This window comes from Schistocerca nitens, chromosome 6 (genome assembly GCF_023898315.1).
Source record: "Schistocerca nitens isolate TAMUIC-IGC-003100 chromosome 6, iqSchNite1.1, whole genome shotgun sequence".
Taxonomy (NCBI): domain Eukaryota; kingdom Metazoa; phylum Arthropoda; class Insecta; order Orthoptera; family Acrididae; genus Schistocerca; species Schistocerca nitens.
Genome location: NC_064619.1, coordinates 95,907,082 through 95,933,804, shown reverse-complemented (window position 1 = coordinate 95,933,804; position 26,723 = coordinate 95,907,082).

Genomic DNA, 26,723 nt, shown 5'->3' with positions numbered 1-26,723 from the left:
TGCAAACTAATTGACGGAGTTGTCTCATTTTTCGTGAAAGCGTGGCTGAAAGTGAAACTGAAAGATGTCACTGTAGGTGTTCGAAATAGTCACCATTAACATCCACACACAAACGATGGCGCCGAACTGCAGCACGAACTACTGACTGCACCGTGTGCAGTTGGATACTTGCATATGAATGTACGATGTATTCTCGAAGTTCATCCAATGTGCGTGGCTTTTGTCGATAAACGACGTCCTTTAGTATTCTCCACAGGTAAAAGTCCAGAGGAGTTATGTCTGGGGAACGTGGTGAATACTCCACAACACCTCTACTGCCTACCCATATTCCTGGTAGATTTTCGTCGAGATACACCCTAACACGATTTTGGTAGTGGGCTGGGGCACCCTCTTCTTGAAAGGAAACTCTTCCGTCTCCATACAAGTCACAGATAGCCGGTAAAATGGAAGTCTGAAGCTTCTGAAGGTACACCTCACTGGTAACTGTGCAGTCAAAGAAGAAAGGTCCAATGAAGCCCCGGTAAGACAACCCACAGCACACATTTACTCTGGGAAAATTCACGACTTTGTCTACATGCACGTTCGAATTTTCGGCGGCCCAGTGGATGCAGTTGTGGCGATTTACGGTACCATTGAGTTTGAACTGTGCCTCATCAGTCCACACAATCATATCTGAAAAATCTTCATTGTTGCGCACCATGTTAGTAAACCACTCGCAGTACTCCATTCTACGATCTGGGTCGTCCTCGTTCATTGCGTGTAGCAATCGTGGAATGTAGCACTTCCACTTTTCTGTCTTCGAAATTCGCCGAACACTTGAGCGACTCACTCTAGTTTGAAGGAGACACTGTCTCACAGACTTCTGTGGTGAGTTAGCTGGACTGGTTTCTGTTACAGCTCGTCCAGAACGTTGTTTATGTACATATTTAACACAGCCTTCGGCTTCAAATTTGTCTCGAATGCGACGAATCGTTAAACGCGTCGGTGGCTCTGTTTGATACTCATTTCGCCATTACCGTTGAACTTCATTAATGTTTTGGTACTTAAAATACCACTTCAAAGCTGATTTCCTTTCATCGAATGTAAGCCTTGCAACAGCCATGTTTACTCGAGTAACTAGGTGCAACTACGAAAGAACAAAACGCTATCTGGCGACTGTCATCTGACAAAACAAAACAACGCAATACAACGCTTGTGTGGCGACTGCCGGAACTACAAACTATTACACTACCAAAGATGAGACAGCTCCGTCAATTACTTTGCCAGTTATGGACTTTTAAACAGTGGACACTTTTTTTACCCTCTGTACAGTTATGGGATTCCTTATATACAGAAATATCCTTCTCTTTCTCACCAGTCACCTGAGACTTCGCGATAAATAGAAGCAAGCTACGTAAGGAGCCACTAACGATGAATAATATATGTAAAATCGAATGAGGATACCATCCGAATCTGGCGGCCTATTCGCTTGCAACGCCAGGTGTTCCTATTTCTGTCATCCTTACAGGAGTTTGCATGAATTCAAACGATGGTATGTTCGTGGGATCGTTCTGCGTGAATGACTTTTTAAACCCAAAATTTAAAACTTCAACTGCCACCTTGCAGTCTTCTGGTGGCAGACCAGACTGGTCGATGAGTGACTCAACAGAAACCTTCGACTCGCTTAGTAATATTGAGTAGGACCTGAATTTTCTCGGGTTCTCTGCAGATCTTTTGGTGGAAGTTGTTACATGCTTTGCGAATACAACTTTTCATAGGCGCACGAGGTTCTGCTAACCTTTGCATGTAGACATTTCGACGTTCATTTTTGAACCGAAAGTGCAACAGACTCTTCCTCCACATCATTCCCAGAATTTATTTTTAAAAAAAATGGTGGGTTCCTCTGCTCTTTATGCACTTAGTAGGCACATACTTCTGCAGAGTGTGATGTAGAATGTTTAAACGTTTCCCAAACACCTCTCTTTAGCGAGTAGTGACTGTCGCCATGATCAACGCTTGTTGCCTATTTTAAGCAAATTGTTGCTTCCAGCTTACGGATTTCTTCAGATTAGATATTATTATTAGAATGTAAATTATTACTGGTAAAGCATATTAAGCATTTTTCATAACATACAACAAGAAGTGTAAATAGAATATACTTCGCTATTGATGACGCCGGGAGCAAAAGTAAACGTAACTAAACAGGTTTTTCTGAATTCTTATTTTCAGGTGCGGGCTGTTACAGTCATAGCGAATGTCAGTTCAACTGGCGTTGTGTCTCTGCTATTCCGACGTGTAGACATTGGCTCTTCATTCACGTTCGAAGCCTTCATTTTAATTAACGCAACGCCTTTGTATGTACAAACAGGCGGCCAAAGAATTTTATCCATCTCTTCCACATTTCTTTATGGTATCGTCTGTAGTTTTCATCCGATTTAGTACATAATAAATACTGGGACTCGTATTTAGATAATACCTGGACTTGACACTTTCCCAACATCTTTCACAGTCTATTCGCTTACTGAAGTCTCATAATTTTTAGCAGTGATTTTCGTAGTTCTGACTTTACAATGCAGTACAGCTCTTATGAGTTAATTATGCTGAAGAATATGAGCATGTAAGGTCGGTAGAAAATTAGGTGCACTGACAAAGTAAAAAATGTGGAGTTTCTGCTCAGAATCGGAGAGGTAAAGAATATGTGGAAAAAAATGAGAAGGGACAGGATGATAGGGCATCTGGTGAGACATTAGGAAGTGACCTCCACGGTGCTAGAGCGGCAAAAGCTGCACAAGAAGGCAGACATTGGAATTTCCATAACTTCATTTGCGATTGGAGCAGGAAAGGGAATGACCTGTAGAGGTACAAGGTACCCTCCACCATGCACTGTTGGTAGATGCTGGTGGCTGCACAAAGACGCAGATTACATTTTTCCGGCTGTATCTGATTAATCCTCCTATACGTACATCTTATGCTTTAGCTCAGTATGACTGCGGCTTTTTAACTCCTGTCGCAAATGCTTACAGTATCTCTGAGGGCTGTTTTCTTCCTTTTCTCTATGTCCCGTTTATAGCTGTCGCAACCGCTATTAGCTTCGTAATTCTGGTGTAATCATCGTTCTAGTACTCCGTCCTGTAATGAAAATTGCCTTTGTCAAAGAAAAGTGGCAAAATATTTTGGCACAATTGCGTTGTAAACTGTGATTAACTAAACGTTCCCCACATATGAAAATCGTCTTTTGCGAATGTTTTGTGCTTGACGAAAGGAGAAATATTTTAATGCATGTACATCTGTCTAAATGTGACTGTTGTAAAACAAGGGTTTGGGTGATTAATACCGAAGCCTAAATTCGTCACGATCTTGACCTGTTAACAAACAAGCGAAGTTCTAATTCTAATCCCAATAACAATAACAGCAGGAAGATGGCCGGCTCATGCAATATCAAGGCGACTGTTAATTCGTTCCTCTTTAGGTGCAAAGTACTTTTACGTGTTTTAGGTGCCAAAGATAACTGTTACACCGTTTAAACGACTGATAATTTATAAATATGGGAAATGCTGAAGCTTGAGCTACTTCATGAACACCTATCAATGACTCTCCATCAAAGGCTCCACAGGCGTCCGCAATAGGGAACAAGCCAGCGTCTACTCCCCCCCCCCCCCTCCGTCCTCCACCCTCTGAAATCTGGATGGAGTACAGAGTGTTATTTCTTACAGAATGCTAATTTCCTTCTAAAAGTGATTTACCGCCATTGTGCTAGAACTCTCGTGTAACCAACCGCCGCACTCTTCAATTCATGTTGGGTGACCCATCACGAAACTGATCAACTCATTGATACATTAATATAAAATACAGAAATATTTTGAATTTTTGAGTCGCCACCTGCCCCTCGTATCAGTTTCCGTACTCCATGCAGTCGATAATCAATTTCTTCTTTAAATAATAGTGAATGTCATAGCTGTGTACTTCCGTTATGTACGGCAGCCTTAAAAGTACTTCAAATGATACTTTTTAACGACTTAATATTGAAGATAAGTACTATAATTCCATCGAAACCGGAAAAAAGCACTTTGAATAGCTTTAATTTTTCCATTTAACTGTCACTGATAAAGGTGCCGGATATTTTCAGAATAATTTCAGGTTTCTGGATATCCGGCGCATTAATAAATTTTTGTTGTCTTAAAAGTCAGGCAAAATTTCAGAGGCAAGTAACGTCAATTACGCGGACTTCAATGAGAATGCCGAAATCTTTTAGTCTACTGGATAGAAAAAAAATCTGCTCATTTCGGAAAACAGAGCACGTGGCGGAGATAAAACAATTACTAACATGAAACGTACTAAATAGGATACTTCGTGTTATATAGCGTTTTCCCACTAATCATTAGAAACATTCTCGATATGCCGAACATTCTCATACAAATATGGTTCAAATGGCTCTGAGCAGTATGGGACTTAACATCTGAGGTCATCATTCCCCTAGAACTCAGAACTATTCAAACCTTACTAACCTAAGGACATCACACACATCCATGTCCGAGGCAGGATTCGAACCTGCGACCGTAGTAGTCGCGCGGTTCCGGACTGAAGCGCCTAGAACCGCTCGGCCACCACGGCTGACACATTCCCATAATTCAGAAGTGTCAGTTATGTGGAGATATCCTAGACATATTTTTCCAACACCTGTGAACGACGGCCAAAGAGAAGGTCAGCACTGCAGACGGAACGAAAAAATACGTCCGATTTAATTACTCCACTGGGATCACGAAAAGCCAAATGCGCAATATCTGGCACGATGTATGAAGATTGTATTTGCATTCTGTATACGTTCTCATACACGGTGTAGCGGTGTATGGCATACTAAACGACCGACAGGCGTGCTTAATGGGATTGATTTCCAAAACGACAATGACAAATGAGAACGCAGTAAACTGGGATGGCAGCTGTGTTCGGCAACTGTATTAGCATGCGTACAGTTACATCACACATGTAATCGGAGTGAGCGTCGATTCACTCGAAGTAATTCCATTGGCCGGAGAAATGGCCGACCCGAAACTCATTTCACATATTCTAGAGTTCTATTTCCGAGGAATAATATGTTGAAAATCAGAAACTGAGCGAAATTAGATAACTTTCCTCTTGAATGTGGAAGGACGATACTGCGTAGATGTGATAAAAACACTTGTAATCTATGGTTTTGAGAAGTAACGTAAAGTATAATGATATATAAGTGTAAGGATGCCTTTTTGTACTCGCGTGAGGCTCATTACAGGCATGATTACTTTTCGCAAAGGAGAAAAACCTTAGAAGGAGGCCGAATCAAAAAGTAAGCAGATAACGGACGCAAGTGTCCTGGAGACGAAAATCGATTCCTAAAAGCGAAATTCGACGAATTCGTGAAACAGCGCATCGCAATTTAGGTCACTTACATTTTTTCTACAGTGAGATAAATTATTTCAGAATGTTCTGTTTTTCTTACCACGCAATGTACAGGAAAAAACTAATATGTTGAATTTTGCGTATAACTCTTTAAAAACATTATCAAACTTTTGTTTTAATTCTTCATTAAATGCAACTGACATCTTAAATAAAGCGGAACACAGTGTAGATGAAATCAAAAACTTTAATAAATACCAATATCGATGCTTACATTGTAATTAAGATTTTAAAATGTCGCTTTGGGAAGAAGTAAGGAGATGCTTTTCTGATGTTTCTTCAGGAGAAGATACAGTACGCGATTTGCATACTGCTAATAGCAGTCCAGCAACAATCATTACTTCATGTATTTTATGTTTCAGCTGATATGAAAGTCCTTGTAACGAAAATATTATGCAGATCAAGTACACACGTAACAAAACATAAATTTACATCTCTACTGTCGGACGAGTACTTTTCACATTACGCTTCACGTATAATTTGTACCAAGATGGATTAGCTCGAAAGTCCTTGTGTTTGTCAAGATTGAAGAAGAGCTAAATGGGAGACTACAGGTATGACTATGATTTGATGGATGTGGCTTCTATGCACAATTGTATGGGGAACAGTGGTACACGTTTTTCAGATGGTTCAAATGGCTCTAAGCACTGTGGGAGTTAACATCTGAGGTCATCAGACCCCTAGACTTAGAACTAATTAAACGTAACTAACCTAAGGACATCACACACATCCATGTCTGAGGCAGGATTCGAACCTGCAACCGCAGCAGCTGCACACGTTCTTCACGTGTTTGGTTATACCTAACGTTTAGAACTTCAGCTGTTGAATAAATTGAGATACCATACTGTGTGTGAAAGATTCTTTGATGCTGCTTCAGTATTTTGAATATTTCTAGTTCACTTCAAATATGTACATTATTGATAAAGTTTATATGGTTTCTGGAGCTAACCGCAACAGTCGCAGTCGTCAAGTGTTTTCAGTCAATTCGACGATAACTGTCGAGAAATACTATTGTTAAATGATCCCTTAGGAGCAATGCAAACCAGCATGAAATTAAGATCTGAAATGAAAGTAAAATTATAATGCCGATGATAGAGATTGTGCCAGTAAAATAGACAAGTGCTATTTGTTCTGCTGGTACTTTATAGAAAATTGTCGATTGTGCAGTTTGTACAGTGAAGAGTGAAACGTAAGACTATACAATGCCGATAACAGTCGCAAAACCAGCAGGACTATATATTGTGTGTATTTTGTTATTAGGTATTACCTGTCGCTACGCAGTTTCTACCTTAACACGTCTTCAGGCGCAAGATGTGTTCCATTAGAGGACTCAGATGAACAAATATTCCGTAACGTTAGCACGTGCCTTGAGGACTGTTACTGTTATTCGGTTTCTGCTCTTCATGGAGTGTTCCTTGGCCGCTGATCGCTCTGCATGCTCGTATTGAAATTCATAAAGTGTCTCAAGTGTGACGCGCTTTCACACGAACCCTGTAATGTTGTAATATTGGGTAGAAAACTTCGCAGATTACGTTCACAGCAATAATTTATTGACGATGAGATAAAGCTCGACTGGCGTAACGGCATGTTTTACGTAATCATAACACACAATGGCATAATATACTGCTTGCTTGCTTTGTGAGTGATATTAGCATTGGAAAATCGTAATAATCATTGTTCTGTCACTGAGTTTCTACCACCTACCAACGGATCAAATGCCAGTGCTGTTTACAACGGGCGCAATTTTCATGTCAGTTTACAATGTAGGTTCTTTCGAAATCATTATTAATCATTGTCACAAGTTTTCATTGTAGTGAGAAAGTAGATTGCTTGCTCTTAGAGAACACTTATTTACGTCTTGTGCAATAGGCTTCAAATACAGTTGAAGTAATTGTTTGATAAATTCCAAATCCTCAGGTCTAAAGAATATCTACCAGCATACACCATATATACTGCACAGGAGTTCATCGCACTAATTGAGAACTTTTCTCTATAAGCTGTTATTTTTTCATAAGCCCTCTCGCAACATTTTCTTCGTGTTTTATTCTTTAGTTTCCTCTTCGTATAATTTTTCTTAGCAGCTCACGTAAACTGTGTACAGATTTGTCTCATGACCAAATAGTCTTAGGTGACGATTGACAGACCGCCTTCAGCTGTGTGTTTTCAAAATTCCTTTACGCAAACCGACCGGTTTCGATGCCACATGGCACTGTTATCACGCTCTACGTACATCAGCCTGACAACGACATTAGTCACAGATGAAAACCCAAAAAAAAAAAAACGTCATAATAAATGATATCGAATACTTATTCCTTAATAAACAGAATGGTACTTCAATATATTTAGAGCATTGTCATTAGATGAAGAAAATCATAACCAAATCGTAATCTGTTTCGTCCAGTAATTAAATTACTATTATATCTCATAACGCCACAAAATAAGTAACGTCTTAGCAAGAGCAGCCAGTTATTGGATAAATTAAAGGTCGAGCTAAGGTTCTAACGGTAGTTGTTAACTCAGACATGTCAAAGACAGGACTGTTGCTCAATGAGATTCGTAAATCGTATACAGGGTGTCAGAAACAGTCTGAAAACAGTCTGAAAAGCTTGCAAGAGTGCTGCTGCGAAGGCTGTGCAGAGAAATAATTGTCAAGATAAACTTTAATGCGTTGTGCCATTTTCGAGTAAACTGGCTGGACCGCCATATACATCTAGTTTCAGCTGTTCTAACGGCGTTGCTGATAGCGAACGCGATTGTTCAGCCATTGACTCTGGCTAGATCCTTACTACCGTACCACGGCCAATTTTCGTGTCACTCTCTCGATCGGTCGCAGAAAAACCAATTGACATTTATCGACGTCTTTAAGCAGCGAAAGGTCTAGATTGCATTATTCTTCGAGAGCTGCAAGATCACCAATGATATCTCTACAGATATCAGCTTCATACATCTATGGCTTACCGGCCAATGATCGTCTTCAGTGGGGATGCACTCAAATTGCCCGAACTCTTACGGGAATGGGTAGATTCACTGCCGCGAGTAATGAGTATGGTGGGCAGGGGCACTACAAATGTAGTGTGTGGACAGAAAGTTGGGAAGTGTGGGTCTCACGGAGAGCGTGGCGGATATAAGTCCCTGTAGTCGCACTGTCGTCTGTGTCCTCGGTGGCTCAGTCGAATACAGAGTCTGCGATAGAAGCAGCAGGTCCCGGGTTCGAGTCCCAGACGGGTCACAAATTTCTCAACGTTCCCCGTTCATATTTATCAAAGCCTGTAAGCAGGCAATGGTCTAGATTTCTTTAGAATTTCATTCTTCGAGAGCTGCAAGGTCACCAATAATATGTGAACAGATATCAGCTTCAAAAGAAGATTTAGTCTGGAGATACCATCTCCGGTGGGCCGCTTGAATTAGCGCTCGCAACGGTTTAATTAGCTAACTTCAATGCTAATGAACCCGGAAACGGAGCAATGTGACGAAGGTTTTTTCTTAACCTACCCTGCAACATCCGTGTACGCTTTTCAGAATGTTTCTGCCCACCCAGTATATTCTGTACATAAGCCACCAAAATGAACTTGTAAAACTTATGTTACTGTCAGTATATGTATTGTACCAATAATAAGTCAGTCAAAAATGCATTGACTGTCCACGAAATTCCACTGTCTGCCAGTAAATAAGTGAAACGTCAGAAGTAGTTCCAAAATAACAACAAGCATAAGCATATAGCCCCAATAACAGCACAATGTACAAACGCTTAAATGCTGCCCTCCAATACGTAATAAACCGTCCAAATGCCCTGCTCGCCACAAAAGTGCGCTCTAGACTTACCACAAAATAGGATCATAAAAAATATGTTCCTGCGAACCTACATGATATTACTGATCAGGCACTGTCAAATGGCCGTCTACATGATACGGATAGCGTTTAAGAACAGTAAATTCTAAACCACTTCAGATAGGATGGGTGGTTTATTATAGATGGGGCGCACCATTTCAGAGTTTTTACAATGTGCTGTTGTGGGGGCTGTATGCTTGTGCTTGACGTTATGGACCATTTCTAACGTTTTACTTCTATTAGATACAGATAATGGAGCTTCTTAGACAGACAATGCATTTTCGACTGACTTATGATTGCTACAGTGCATATATTGATGGTGACATACTTTGTACAAGTTAATTTTGGTTGGCTGATGTACATATACGACTAACCTGTCTCCCTGAGCAACAGCAACACTGTTAGGACATGCTCCCGAAAATTGATTTATTCAACGACTGATTACTCGAATTGAAAAATATGCATGTTTTGTAGGCACAGGAGATTTACAATTAATTTAATTAACACACAGAACAAATTACGATTTATGTATCATTTTCTTCTTTTAATGATAATATGATAAACCTTTTAAGGTATCATTATATTTATGACGAAAAAGCTATTCGGTAGCATTTATTGTGATATTGTTCTGGTTTTCCATGAAAGGCTAATGTTGATTTGAGATTAATGTATACATAGGACTTGTTGTCGCCGCATGGTACGACGGAAACAGGTCATTCTAAATAAAGGAATTTTAAAACCATACGACTGCAGGTGATACCATCAGTCCTCACATACTGACCAGCCGTCGTCCCATTTCTCATAGAAGATGGATATATGAAAGTTAAGTATCTTTAGTTTTCTTGGTTTCAGTTAACTTCGTAAATGAATAAAAAAACTGTCGACCTGTCGTAATATAATGGGTGACTGATGTTGTACGTTTTGTGCTCTGTCGATTTTAGAATTTGGAAATAATGCCACATACCAGCTTTTATCGAACACTTAATTAATACGCCGACATCATGAGTGACGTAGACCGCCCAACGTACCCAAGTTCCACTTGAGGCGCGGTAGTTTGAGGACGTGCTGTGTACTCCGGGTTCTAGCACTGTTGACTAGTTTTGTGTCATCAGAGTCTGCGTTTCGTCTACGTGTGATAGTCTTGTCGTGTCTACTGTGTTGTTGATTGTTCAGTTGCTACTAACCCCTTGTGTTATCGAAAACGTCTGTAAAATTTCCAAGGGAAAAACACCCTGCAGTATGAATTCGAAAAGTCGGCTTGTTCTGAGTAACCACGTTCACTGGAAGTACACGTTTTTATAGTGGATGTAGCAGGAGTCATACACGGTCACCTTCACATGGTACATAATAACCTGGAAGAGTACAGTTTTTTCATAAAACTGGTGAAACCTGTAATACTGGACCGGCTATTGTGGAAGCACGGAGGTGTACTGCATTTTATTATCGTGACTGAACTGTAGGATAGAAGGAGGAGAAGCCTCACACCATTAGAAAACTCTACGACAAACCAAACGTTACAAACGACTACATGCAACAGAAGAGGACAAGCAAAGCAAAACTCATTACCATCAAGAGGAAACAGCTAAATGGCCTGAAGATCTAATCCAAAGCAAGATCCACATTAGCAACCAAGACAATGTCAATGTGTCACACCACCGAACATCAAACCAACAGACACACTTTCATATACAAGCTGCAAACAGAGAATGGGGAAGTACCCGTCCACCAAAACGAGACGGTGAATGAAATACAGTGGCATGACCAGAACCTCTGCTACACGAGTGATACCGAAGGGGATATTATAGGTGAAGCAAAACGACTGACAAACAAAGAAATCACTAAAAACGACAATACAGAATTTGTAGCTGATTTTAACTTGGATGAGCAGCACGTTTGTATTCCCCGTGGCAAGAGAGTCTTTCTGGGTGATTGTCGCGCTGGTTCCACAGGACGGCGGACAGTTTGAAACCATGATTGCCGGCAGTGGGGCCGTGGCCGAGGTGGACGCATCTGTGTGGTCAGTGGCTGCACGGTGATGACGGAGCAGTCGCCGCAGAGCCAACTCCGGTAAGCATCTACACGCAGGTACTCCGCAGAGATGTCGATGGGAACTCACTAACGGTCAGCACTGGCCTTGACCTCCACGTGGACAGAATGAAATGGTGGCGTGGTTAGTGTCTTTTTCCAGGAGAGAGGATGGCAGAGAAAGGGCCTTCTGCATGTCGAGGGGAGCATTACCTGTGCGCTCTAGTAGTTGACAGTTGTACCCTGGTGACCGACTCATTCAGTGCAGTGTGCAGTGCTGATTACGGTGAATGCATTGATAGTTATCGTGTGACAAGTTATGGAAGTTGTTTGATGGCATGCTGTACATGCAGGGGTGTTCCCTGAAAGTGTTTGTCGTTTTGACTTCGCTAAATCACATGTCGTGAACGTTGCTACTGGTCTTCTTCGTACTACACTGTGAGCTTGACTGATTTGTTGAGATCATTTTTACAAAGAAAGTCTGATTATTACTTTTCCTGTACGGGTGCGTTCTGATGTGCAGACGTTTATTGACACAGATGCGTAGATTGCTTTTTAGAGCATTGATGGTAGCTTATGGCAGTAACTAGTTATTTAATGCACTAATTGTTTATCGACATTCGGTCAGGTGCTATGTAGGTGATTTATTTAAACCTCAAAGTCGTTTTAGTAACTCACAGCAGAAATGACTTCTTTATTTCCCTCCGGCTGCTGAGGGCCATATTACGTAACTGATAGTGTTGTTGCATAGTTATATGTTCTGGCGCAGAGGTTTACTATACTGAAGTATTTTATTTTGTTTTCTCTTTTTCTTGATATTTTTTTCCTTTGCTTTCTTTGAGTCCTGCTGTTAGAAAGTACAATGAATAGCCAAAAAAAGCGATACATCTGTCTAATATCATGCAGGGCCCCGCGAGCACGCAGAAATGCCGCAACACGACGTGGCATTGACTCGACTAATGACTGAAGTAGTGCTGGAGAGAACTGACACTATGAATCCTGCCGTGGATGGGGATCTCTTCTCAACAGCACGTTGCAAGGCATCCCAGACCATGTTCGAAAATGTTCATGTCCGGGGAATTTGGTGGCAAGAGGAAGTGTTTAAACTCAGAAGACTGTTTCTGGACTCACTCTGTAGCAATTGTGGACGTTCAGGGTGTCGCATTGTCCTTCTGGAATTGCCGAAGTCCGTCGGAATGCACAATGGACATGATGGATACAGGTGATCAGACAGGATGCATACGTACGTGTTACCTATCAGACTAGTATATAGACATTCAGGGGTCTCATATCACTCCAGCTGCACACGGCTCATATCATTATAAAGCCTCCGTTACCTTGAACGGTCCCCTGCTGACATACAGGCTCCGTGGATTCATGAGGTTGTCTCCATATCTGTTCATGTCCATCTGCTCGATACAATTTGAACCGAGACTCGTCCGAGCAGGCAACTTGTTTTCAGTCATCAGCAGTCCAATGTCGGCGTTGACGGGCCCAGGCGAGGCCTAAAGCTTCGTGTTGTGACGTCATTAAGGGTACACGAGTGGGCTTGCGGCTCCCAAAGCCTGTATCTTTCGTTGGATGATTCGCACGCTGACGTTGATGGTCCAGCAATTTTCGGAAGGGTTGCACTTACGTCACGTTGAACGAGTCTCTTCAGTCGTAGTTGTTCCCGTTCTTTCAGGATCTTTTTCCGGCCGCAACGTTGACAGAGATTAGATGTTTTACCGGATTCCTGATATTCACGGACACTCCTGAAATGGTCGTAGTGGAAAATCTCTACTTCATCGCTGCCTCGGAGATGCTGTGTCCCATCAGTCGTACGCCGACCATAACACCACGTTCAAACTTACTTAAATACTTATAATCCGCCATTGTAGCTTCAATAATCGATGTAACAACTGCGCCAGACACTTTCTGTTTTATGTAGGTATTGCCGACCGCAGCGCCATATTCTGCCTGTTTACATATCTCTGTATTTGAATAGGCGTACCTATACCAGTTTCTTCCTCAGTGTATATAGGATTCCAGATTAAGTTCTGGTTCGCTCATATTGTGTTAATGTTTCGTTATCAAGAAAGAAATTATGTTTAACAACTTAATTGTTAAATGAGCGTATGTTTGCACAACCCCACAGCTTGGACTCTATTCCACGCAAAACATGGACTTTTATCGGTAGAAGAACGTTGGTGTGCACTGTGCTGGCAGGTCGGCATAGCCTGCTAGAATATAGGTAAGAGACTGTGTCTAGCATGCCGATGCGCTGTGGCAGCCAACTTCTCGAGGATCAGCTCGCTAATGAGTAGACAGTATTCAGCAAGACCCCTGAGAGTAATAGGGCGACGCTTTAGAGGCAGCTTCGGCGGGTCATTAGTGAACTGGTGCAGTTGATGGACGCAGAACACAATGGCGTGAATAGCAATCACCACTATTTGGTCAGCCGAAGTGTGTACGTCAGTAGCATAAACTACCCACTGTAGGACAGAATTAATTATTTGTTTGTTTCACAGAATAGGTGTGTGATGGATTAGCTTTACAAGAGAATGGAGAGGCTTGGAGTAATCATTGGTGATTTGTTAACTGTCGTTTCCTTTCTAGGCGGCCAAACAGACTTGAACGTGGTCGTGTAAGATGTGAGGACGCGATACCATAAAATTGAGCTACTGAGAAGGGAGGAGAAACTGTGGAAGGGCAGTGTATTTGAGTCCCACACTTGTTAGGAGCATTGTTTAGTAACAAGCATTATTGAATGGATTTAATACCTGGTTGAGTGATCTCACACTCGTGATAGCTCGGCAATGATAATAGCAATGGCATACCTGAAGGGCGAGTTTTCACCTCGGTTATGTAAGAGGGTAGTTCCTGAATGGCATGGTGGGAATTGATTAATTTATGTTACTTGTATAAGCAGGAAATGTAACGGAGCTTACGTTAACAGGGTTTGCATAACTGCGCGCATATTTTGTATGCCAGCCACTGAGCCTGAGGTGGTAGCTAATATAGCAGAAGTCATTAGCAGGTGATGTTTGTCCAAGACCCCCCACCTCCCTATACGTTCAGGGATTTAGAAAAACTAGCAGGTACATGGTTGAGAAAGTTTGACCAGGGTATGGAGTACAAATCTCAGATAAGTACGGCAGCTGTATAGGAACTGTGAGACGGTATATCAAATCATAACAGACGTTTCCTCTGTGGTTTGGTGGGGGTTCTCCATAGGGATTGTCTTCAAAAGAGGAATATGTGTTGTATTGGTAGCTGACGGTGCCCTAAGGACACTGTGAAGTGTGTCAGCTCTATCGTTGCCCATGTAAGAACACACACATCAACGGTATGTAACACCATTAGTAAGGTTCGACATTAATGATGAACCAAAATGTGGACTACTGGTCACAGATATCTCAGTGACTCTAGTAACGAATGACTGGTTTTCCGTACAGCAGACAGTATAAAGGTGATCGAAATTGAATTCTGATGGTACTCATATGCAATGGCGAATTGTAGTGCTTTCTGGATTTAAGGGTTGGTTGTGGCTAAGCTGAAAATGCGGGCGTTTACGTGGAAAATAATGACATCTGAGGTGCTATCTACTGAACTGTACTGGGGTAGAATGTAATTAGGAAAACAGGACTCATGCAGAGTTAGGCCCAAGATAACGTATCCTTAGTTTATCAAAAATAGAGCATTCGCATTTGGCCTTCATTTGGTGGTACAACAGAAGGAAGGGAGAAGCGATAGAGTGAAACCATCTGCTACCGAGTAAGAGGTAATATAGGCACAAACTGTGAAATAGATTTAGAGACATCCTAATAGATAGGTTACGATTGACTATATCAAATGGTGGACTGAACTAACCGATAATGTGTCAGTGAGGAGATCTTCATATCACCATGCATGAAAGAAATGAAGAAGTCAGAAAGACGCGGTAAGGAGTTATTCACCCTTCCATACAATTTTATTCGTCTCCCATATTCCTTGCGCCTAAGGCACTAGGCGAATCGAAACTGGTAGTCAATTACAGATGACTTAATAACAAAACAGTACTCTGCTCCTTTCTGATACCATATTTGCATACCTATTTTGGCTGTGTCAAAGGTTTCCAGCATTTGAAGAACACATTGCATCAAACCTCGTTGTACGACGAATCTAAACGTATCATGGCGTTCGCCAAAGAGTAGAAACTGTTTCAACACAGCGCGGGGCCTTTCAGGCTTGCCATTGGCGCAGTGCTATATTGATATTATGTTAAAATTATTTAAGCAGGACAATGTGACGACCTTTAGTGAAAACTGGCAGTATCATATGGGACACTTGAGGAACGTCTTCGCATTCCTTAGGAAGGAGGTACTTATGGCCAGATGTCTACGGCTAGGGTTGGGTTCCCTGACAAGGAAGTTAAAACTAATCCCGAGCATACCATGGCCATTAAAGATATATTTGCTCCCAGAAATTGTAAGGAAATAGCAACCTTTATGGTAATGGTAAACTGTTTTAGAAAATTTGTGCTAAATTTCGCGCAATTGGACAGGTCACTGATTGAGCTACAAAAAAAAACAGTCTATAATTCCAGTGACTTGAATCCCAACAAGCAGTGATCGAGGACCTTCAAGACGCCCTGACAATTGTCCCTCTTTGGCTATATCAGAGATTCACAGGCAATTCATCCCGCAAACGGATGCCTCAAAGGCAGCTGCACTACTGCAAGAGAATGGAGGAGGGAAAATGCTTGTAGAGATTTAATACCATTAAAGAAGAGGTACGCTGTTCATGAATATAAGGCTTGAGTAAATATGTTTACGCTGGAGATTTTCAGGTCCCCTTTGCTTCAGATACTGACAAGCAGTCTCTGAGCTGGGCGCTGTCACGACCGTGGCACACAGGCCGCATTACCAGGTGGGCGACACGTATTTCGGCCTTCCAGTTTGAGGTTGGAAACGTAAAGTGGACCGACAATGTTACTGAGGCTGCTTTGTGCAGCGTGTTCCAAGGGAATGTTGAGGGCGCTGAGATTAGTGAGCCAGATCTGGATGGTGATGTTCAGGGACTGAGTCACATGTTATGGGATTTGCCTGTGTCGTTGAAAGGTATTGCCAAGTATTTGGGAGAAGATGACTCCTTGAAGGCAATTAAACAGCAGATAGAGGGAATTATTAGACCATATGCTGTAATGCTAGTGGTGGTAGTTGTCTCAGGCCAGCGATACCTACAGAAGATACGTTATTCTCCTATTAACACCAACCCCCAGTTAGTGTGTGTGTGTGTGTGAGGGGCGGGGGGGAGAGGGGGGGACTTGGTTAACACTTGGACCTTTCAAAGCATCAGGCAAGATCCGGGAAGAATTCGAAACCAGAGAATGGATGGACGTATTCGGGCTATGGTCCAAGTGGGCAAGACCTGTTTCCTAAGAAAACTCCAACGTGAAACTAAACATGGGATGCTGGGTTCAGAGGCCTGGGGACACCCGCTGGAAAAGCTATGACTGGGTTTTGTAGATCCGTTCCTAAAACTGTGGGCAGGAAACAGTTATGCACTACTATAACTGGATGACTTTTCAAGGTTGTTTCCTATTACGTCGGTGAACTCACAATCTGCAATATACTAGCTGAAAAGCTTCGCTGAAGGGAGCTTTTGGTTCTTTTAGTCCTTTAGGAGTGTTTTTTTCGGATAATTCCATGGAATTTTTCTCCAGAGTCTTCTCAGAGTTGGTTTTTTGGGCTAGGAATCAGGCTTTCTACTGCTACCCGAAACTGTTGTTCGTAGAGAGACTAAACTATAACTTAAAGACAGCTGTGATTGCTTTCTATTACTTTTGCAACAGCAGGTGGGGTAAATGGGATAACAAATATATGCCTTTAACACAGCTAGGCACAAAACGCATAAGCGCATGCCGTTGTCATAACTGTTTTCAGAACAAGCTCTCTGTTGACTGACTTGTAGTCCTTGAGAGGAATTGTTACACAACAAAAGGCGGAGAGGTGGAGTATCGCACAGAATAATGCTTTGGCAGTTCATACTTGCAACAAGGGCTGATGCCAGAATATCTTTAGACTGGGAGATCAGAGATACATAATAAAGTTGCGTGAACTACGCAGGCCAGAGGCCAGGCTGTTGGGAAAGCTCCTGCCACTCATTGATGGAAATTATGAGATTTTTCGGATTGTGAACCACCTCACTGTATTAATTAAGGATACGGCTAAGAAACGGAGAGCGCTGCTCGAACATCTTTATAAGCAATTATTATGTGGTTTTATATGTGTGACTTAGGACGTCGCCACAAGCCATTCATGTATACATTGAGGTGCCCAAGTCATAGGATAGCGATATATACATATACAATGGCGGTAGTATCGCGAACACAAGTTATAAAAGGGAAATGCATGTTAGTTGGAGTTAGACGCATGGGACATTGCATTTCGGAAATCGTTAGACTTCCACAATCTAGGCATCACCTCTCACCACGGACAACATTGTTGTTGACCTTTACTTAAAGAAAGAGTGCAGCGGTGTTTGCGTAGAGTTTTTAGTGGTAATAGGCAAACAACACTGGGTGAAATAACAGCAGAAATAAATGTAAGACGTACGACGAACGTATCCGTTAGAACAGTGTAGCGAAATTTGGAGTTAATGGGCTGTGACAACAGACGACGGACGCCAGAGCCATTTCTAACTGAGCGACATTGTCTTTAGATCGTCTCCGAGGCTCGTACCATATGGCTTGAATCGTGGATGACTGGGAAACCCTGTCCTGGTCAAGTGAGGCCCGATTTAAGTTAATAAGACCTGTAGAGAGTAAAAATTGTAGAGGAAGACAGGGAATGGGACACATGAAACAAATAATTGATGAAGTAGGTAGCAATTGCTACTCTGAGATGAAACGATTCGTAGAGGAGAGGAATTCGCGGCGGGACACATCGAACCAGTCAGAAGACTGATGATTATAAAGAAAAATGCAATTCGACTGTAATTTGGCCTTGTGATTTTAGGGTTCAAGTCTGGCGCAGAACCCACGATAGCATGGAGACATCAACAAAGCACTGTTCAAGCTTTCTTTGGCTCCACAAATGTGCGTGCTATGTTACATGGATTGGACCGGGTCGTCTGGTCCAACTTAACCGATCATTGACGGGAAATGGGTATTTCTGGATAGTTGGAGATCACCTGTAGCCAAGCAACTATGGAATTTTTATGGATGGAAATGTGCCGTGTCAGCGGGTTACAAATCGGTTGGTTTGAAGTACACTCTAGGCAGTTTGAGCAAATGATCTCGTGATCCATTGGACGCAATTGAGAGGTCAATTCGTACACCAAATCCTGCATCGGCACTACTTTAGCAATTAGGGACGGTTATAGAGGAAGTATGGCTCAATATTTCTGCAGGGAACTTGCAACGAATTGTTGGTTCCGTGCCTCGTCGAGACGATGCACTACCTCGGGCAAAAGGAGGTCCGACATGATATATTTTGTCGTGTCAACGTATTTTTGCAATATTGTTTTGGTACCTCTTTCTGTCTGCTGGCCGAGGCCAGAGGTTGGTGTTTCGGGGGGCGGGGGGGGGGGGGGGGGGCGGGTGAATCGAATACATTCCCTACGGCCTGAGACTCATATTTGGCAACTTGCCGCGCAAGCGCCGCAAGAGGACAGGCCAAATGAGCGCCGCCGCGGCCGCGGTGGATGCTGGGATCGACTGAGACACTGTCAATGGCTGGCAGCAGAAGAACGACGCAGTGGCTGCACAACCAAGTACGGTAAGCATCAACAAACTGATACGTTGCTAAGCCATTCAGAGGACATCACTGTCGGGTGGCTCATGGCACGGTCGCTGTTTGGACACAAATGTTTGGAGCGACTGGTGTCTTTTGTAGGCGAGAAGATGGCCATTGCGGTAGAGGCAGAGAAAGGGGATTCTGCATCTCAAGAGAGCACTACCTCCTTACTTTAGCGGTTGACAGTTGCATCCTGGCGGTTGAATGAATAATTGCAGTGTGTAGTGCTGAGTGCGATTGGTGTACTGAGTGTTTGGGTTGGTGGTGATGATAGTCAAGCTTGGTTTGTGGGTCGCTCAACTGCGCGCTCATCATCGCCCGTACGAAGTCCCAATTTTTACACAGTCCTGTTTTTTACCGAGCCCAGTCTTGCCACTGTCACAAATGATGATGATGGTGAAACAACGAGGACAACACACAGTCCCCGGGAAGAGAATATCCCCTACCCGACCGGTAATCGAAACTGGGACCCAGTGATCGAGAGGCAGCAACGCAAGCTACCAGACCACGAGCTGCGGGCATGTTGGTTGACAAGCAATAACAGCGAAAGTCCGTGGTTATCGTTCGACGAGTTATGATCTTTGTCTAGTTTCACCTTGTGCATGTGGATGTGTTCTCTCAAAGCGAGAGTAAATTACTTGTCGTGAACGTGACAGATTGTCCTCTTTCCACACTGTGGTTGAAGAACGTGATTCAGGAGTTCTAATTTACTGCGGATTTGGGAATCACTCCGTGGAGAGGCCGAAGGCCAATTGCACCACAAACTGTTGAAGAAGTATCTGTTCCCGGGGCTGAGAATACTGGACGCAACGTGCTATCTTCAAGCAGTGCACGAGCTTTGTGAAGACACCTGAACATTCCACGGTCCACCGTTCTAAAAGTACAGCGAACAATCTCTATTGCGATTTCAGGCTGTCATGGATCTCGATGGGACTCACATTGAGCAACACTTGGAAACTGAATCGTGAACGTGGTATGCAATTACCTGATGGTAGATTAAAATGTGTTTCCTTCAGTGGTTCATTCGTTATTTCTCTTCAGTATGTCCTTACACCTGTTTCCACAACGATTTATTGTCCTACTGTCACTCGTTTTTCATGAGGACTCTTTCAAGTAGGGAAAGGTCAATTACAACTAACATGTATTGTAAGTGTTACCGTTGTTGTCGTTTTCTGTGTTCTGAGCCAAAGCCTCGACTTTAATTCTGTCTACTGTATTGAAGATATTTTATTTGTATTTTCTTGTCTAATCTCTGCTTTCAAAAACTGAAGGTGGCTGTAGGTTAAGTTCTGTTTCGCTGTATTGTGTTAGGATCTGTTAAAATAAGAACAGTTTAGTTAATATATTAATTCTTAAACAGAGTCGACGCCTGAAGAACCCAAAGCGCAACCCGCACTCCATTGATGATTTATGCTACAGTGTTAAACCACAAAGCTCCAGGACTGGACTGAATTCCCTAAGAGTTCCCTCACTATTTCTGGGATATCATCGGGACCACTTTTCAACAGTTTTAAATTACACAATTAGTGGTGCTATCGTGTCTAAAGAGATGAAAGAAGGTGAAGTTCTTCTCCCATCTAAGAAAGGTGGACTCAAAACAACGAAAATCGGCGGCTTGTTTTACTGCTGAAATTTTACTACAAAACTGTCGTGAGCTATTAATAGGAGGGTGTTGCTATTGCAGTATTGGAGGGAAGCGTGGAGGGTAGAAACCGTAGAAGGAGACCAAGAGATGAATACACTAGGCTGATTCAGAAGGATGTAGGTAGTAGTAGATACTCGAAGATGAAGAGGTTTGCACAGGATAGTGTGGAGAGCTGTATCAAATCAGACTCTGGACTGAAGACCACAACAGCAATAACCATTGCCTACGAAGCTTGTCGAACCTCATGAGTTTTTCATCGCTGGAAGGACTATAATGACAGCTGTTTATGGAATTAGAGACGTCATTTCAGTAGCTGCTCTCCCAGATCTAGTCTGCCATCAACGCATAATGCGAATAAGGAGAATGCGGGTCAGGAACATAATTTAGTAAAGGTAATTCATAGTACTTTCACTGGCATATTTGCTACGATACAAGATAACCAACAGTTAACAAAGTATTTTTTCGTGCTGTCACTGAAACCGTTGCTACGTTTTGTAACTAAAGTTGTAGGGCTCTTTTAATGCCTGATGATACGCTAGTCATAAGAGCTTATGTTGATAATATCACAAACGTAATATGATATGAAGACGAGGTAGTGTTCATGAAACGAGATATTGACAAATATTGTGTCGCAACAACGACACAAATCAGTGACGGAACTTGTAAAATTCTAAACATGAAGAGATTCGACAGCCTAGATAAACGGTAGGCACGAATCAGGGACCAACGCAAAATTGTAGGAGTCATATTAGACCGGTACCCTCAAAGATAGGAGCAAAAACTGGAGATATTCCACAAAGAAAAAGCAAGGAGGGTCATGAACGTAACTGAAAAAATTAGAATCTTAAAGACTTACATATTCCCTTGAGCATACTTTGTCACACTGTTCAGTGCAGTTCCAAAAATGCAAGGCACCACGACTATGAAGCTAAATGGCACATACCATCCGAAAGGAAGCATATTCAAGCGGTGGTATGATACGTTAGCCAAATCGAAGGAGTCTGGTGGACTACTTCAGATCAACAGAGAGGCAACGGTGTTGTTGCTCAAGTGCATAACTACAGTGCTAGACAAAAGTCCAGACAAAGTCACAACAAAGTTTTTCCAAATGGTTCAAAAAATGTTTGAAACGTGTGTGATAACTTACGGGACTTAACTTCTAAAGTCATCAGTCCCTAATCTTACACACTACTTAACCTAAATTATCCTAAAGACAAATACACGCACCCATGTCCGAGGGAGAACTCGAACCTCCGCCGGGGCCAGCCGCACAATCCATGGCTGCAGCGCCCAAGACCGCTCGGCTAATACCGCGCGGCCCCAAATGGTTCAAATGGTTCTGAGCACTATGGGACTTAACTTCTGAGGTCATCAGTCCCCTAGAACTTAGAACTACTTACACAACATAAGGACATCATACACATCCATGCCCGAGGCAGGATTCGAACCTGCGACCGTAGCGGTCACGCAGTTCCAGACCGTAGTGCCTAGAACCACTCTGCCAAAGTTTTTCCAAACCGGACATCCAATAAGTAGGTGGACCCCTATCAACGAAAGGGAAATTAATTACAAATGGAAACATGTTAGAGAACTCTACCTCCAAGCCAGTTACATAGAAGCTAGTGTCCTAAACAGGGGCCACCTGACTACAAGAGATTTTTCATTGTGAATGGAAACAGCAGAGAAAATAAAAAAAAAAGACTACAAGTAACAAACCACCGGCTGGGAAACAGTGTCGACAAACGTATTCCTGACAATACATACATTGACGTTACGGCCACAATACCACTTCAACAAACGAAGACGCCACAGAATAGTATTTAGTAATTTAGGAAAATGCTCCTCATGTTGTTTAGCTGATTCCCTCTTACACATTTTCATTTGCTGTGGTCACTTATACGTATGAAGTACGACCAGGAATGGACTTGCGCTGCAGATAAGGAGGTCTAAAATCAATTACATGACAGACATTCTGTATGGTCTACACTTAGAGTGCACTCCACCGCAATAAATAACTGCTGTGTGGCTATTGAGAAATTACGTAATTAAAATCAGAGTGGATGATAACGAACATAATTATTTACATGGAAATGACCTACTGGAAATCCGGAAGGACTCTTAACATATAAAAAATTGTTTTCGGTCACAAGTTTTTAATGAAATTTGACACACTTGAAATAGAACAATCCATTGAAGAACTGAAGCATTTAAGGAAATATAACAATTTATTTCACAAGAAGAAATTTAAATATGAAAAAATAGTTTTACTGTTCACGTTCACATTTTATTCCTACATTTTTCGTATTTAAATTGTTGAAGACTTTTTCAGTTGTGATTATTAACGTTATACAGATCACTGTGGAATATACGACCTGGGTAGAAAGTTCCCGGTGCTCTAATTTCGGGTAGAGGCGTTATAGGAAGCTTAGACAAATGTGTTTGCCAAACCAATGTCTATTATGGTTTAGCAAGCTGCAATTGTTGCTGCGCGCCAGTTACGTTGTCTATATATAAAAGTGAACGAATTCGTTGTTCTAACTGTACCCGACCGTTTCCAACTAAGTTAAAGCCATCATAGCTTTTTTCTTTGCAATCAACGCTTAGTCGGTTTAAATGGGCACGTTCTTAGCTATATTTGCACACGATGCTGTTGGAAAAAAATGTTTAAGGTGATTAATCAGTATTTTCTCAACATATACGCGATAGTGCTGAATGGGCTACTGCTACAGTCTGTTCCGCCTCGGTCGCTTTTTATTCTTCATTCGAAGAAATCTACTGCATATTTTATATTATTCGTTTCCAAATGGTACGTCATTATGAACGGAAAACGGAGAGAGAAATTGATCCACGAAAAACATGAGAACATGCTGTAGAACAGGAGGTTAATAAAACAATGACCCACGGATAACCGTTGACACACTTTGTCTTGACTTTGATTACGTTATAACGATACCTAAAAATGGAAAGGGCAATCTCCTTTGAACATCTGGCCAAATGCGGCATGTTTTCAGTAAGGACAAAGGTTTAGAATTTATAAATATCCTGACAATCTGGAAAAGCGACTTTTTGGTGTGACATAAAAACGGAATTGGCCGGAGAAGACTGGGTTCGTGGACTTCTGACTCGCATCCTGACTTACGTTTCAGGATACCAGAAGCCACATCCAAGGACCATGCTGTGGGATTCAATAACAGGGGTTGCACCGAAGCTCATGACTGTGGATGGATGAAAAGAGAAACATTCTTACGCTGCTTCCGTAATTTCATCGACTTTCGTAATGCGGAGATATAAATCGCGTTCTGCGGCTCATTGATGGGCACCCCTCTTGGACGAAAAACTTGGAGGCGATCGAACCAGTTCGACTTTTTTTTTTTTTACTGTGATTTACCCCGCACTGCTTGCATAAACTTTAGCTCCTGGATGTATCATTTATGATGCCCTGAGATTGCAATATGAAGAAGAAATGTTAAGGTGCCTAAGATCTAACCAAGAGAAAGTTGTCATTTTGTGGCAGATCTCATCCTTGTTGGGAAAACGTTTGTGTATGCTACGAACATGAGAACTCTAGTAAAAGGATTCGACAAAACTGGCATTTGACCAACGAAATTCAACGTCTTCTCAGATCATCTTTTTCTACCGGCTACGGTGACTGATATTTCGACTGAGGCAGGTAGGGAGGAACTTAAGGATCCAAGGTAAACAGAGGCATCGCTAACCAATTGCTGCTTTGTACCCTCTCCTCTGCCGTCTCCCAATCCCCATGTCATAATATTTCCCATTTTCCCTCCCCTTCAGTAAGTCAGTTACCTGAATCCGTAAAAATAGCGTCATATTCGAAGATATCCTGTATTTCCGGAAACAAATTACACAATATAGAGGCAGCAGTGGATGGCCTGTTTAGTGGATGGTGGAAGGGCATAGCTGGAGGTCAGGATATCGATGACCCATCGAGAAGAACGTTGCAGCAAAGCTACATTGATTTAATGTCTAGTAGTCATCTGACATGTTGTCAACAAAAAGCATTGTTTAATCAACCTATTAATACCCATCAAATCCTTAGTCTAGACGATACTCGAAGACCAATACGTGCACATGTAAGCTCTACGTAGACGGCCAACAATTTGCTGTGGTCAGCGGTAGCGATGCCGTGCAGGCGAGGAAACGACGTCTCCAAAGGCCGCTGACACCACCAACATGGTGTCCCATATCAACAGCAACGCTGCCTAGGGGCAGCCAACGAACCCCAGACGATGAGCGATATGACATGTGGCATCACACCGTGGACCCAATGAAGAAGAAGCACCTTACTGGAGAAGTGTCCTTCCAGACGAGTAGAGGCAGCAGCGAGGAGTTTGCACGCATGGTCGACGGTGGTTGAACGGCGACACGGCACTGAGACCGAGCTGGAGATCTCTGTGAGAGCAAAACGGTAGCAGCTTAAGGAGACCCCCAGATGTCCTGATGATTACAGGGAACTAAGTCCACATCCCACTTGGCAACCGCAGCAGGGTGGTAGATACAGGCCCAAGAGTCTGGAGAAACTGTCTAGCTGAGCCACATAGGCACGTGGACTAGTTCTGCTCATACACTCATGGATAGACTCAGGTCATTGCTTGGTACTGGTGGCAGGCGAACTGCCTGCGACTAAAAATGAGGGGTATTTATTCGTCTTGGCCCCTACTCGTTTAGCTGCAGCATCGGTTTTGATCACGTAAGCCACAACAGGTCCATGGCTCGGGAAAGAGTAACAAGGCCACAGTCGCTGCAATGGCTCCAGTTCATGTTGCAACAGCAAGCAGCCCCGAATGCAATTACATTCAATGAGCTCTGTCCTGACGCTCGTATGTGGCGTTTTGCATTAGCCGTGGAAGTTGTCTCTGTGTCTGCCTGCTTAGCTGGGTGGTAACGTGATTGTCTCCCATGCAGCGGTCCCAGCTTCGATTCCATCCCGGTTTGGAGATTTTCTCTGTTCGTGGACAGTGAGTTTTGTTGTCCTCATGATCATTTCATCCTCACCGCTGGCACGTAAGTCACCAAATGTGTCGCCTACTGAAATAAGAAATGCACTCGGAGGCCGAATTTTCCCTGTGCCAATGCGATCATTTCACTTTTTTTTGCCTAATTTCTACTCGGGTGTACACAGTCGCTTAATACCGACGCAAAAGTAACCTCTACTTTAATTTGCCTCATTTTCAAACATAGATACGTAACATAGAGTTGTGTTTGTAATATTTTCTCTGAATAGCTGACATACATACAAACCCACCCACCAGCGCCCCACGCCCTCCACCGCCCCACCACACACACACACACACACACACACACACACACACAAAGGCACGCGAGCGCTCTGGCACTACTCTGTACGTCGGAAGCTGTACCCATTGTACATGCTATAAAATATTGGGAGCTCTGAATTTAATCGTCACTACAGTATGCCTAATATTCTACTGTCTCATCAGTAAATTTCATACCACATCCTTATATTCTACAGGAAAATATAAAGCATTCGCTATGGAATATGATAATGAGTATAAAACGTACTCTCTGGAAACACTTAAAAACAAGCGTTCACTTCTGTTGTGTAACTGATGTATCAGAAATATGTAGTCGCTGAAGATAAGTTCTACTTCAAACACCATAATGTAAAACTTCAAAACGTGAAATAAAGTCAGTTGCTGTTTTATAATCCTGGTGGCTAACATCGCCAACAGATGACGACATTATTATGTGGGTTATTTTGCCATACGTGGTGTATGGCACAACAGACACTTGAATTGTTTTCCATATTTCAATTGTTATATGAAGTGTCAGAATGTGAAATCAAATTTAGAAACTCTGCAAAAACTCGAAGAAGGGCACTATGAAGAAGTTAAATTCTATACTCAACTATCTCAGTGCTGTTTCCATGGGTAAATAGTTGAAATGCTAAATAAACAATTGACATTTCAAGATTTTCAAGATAGGCCTGAAAGAGCAACGTACTAACACTAACCTGACTTAATTTAAATGCAGTAACCATATATTTGCTAAAATTCTGTCCTAAGCTGGCGACA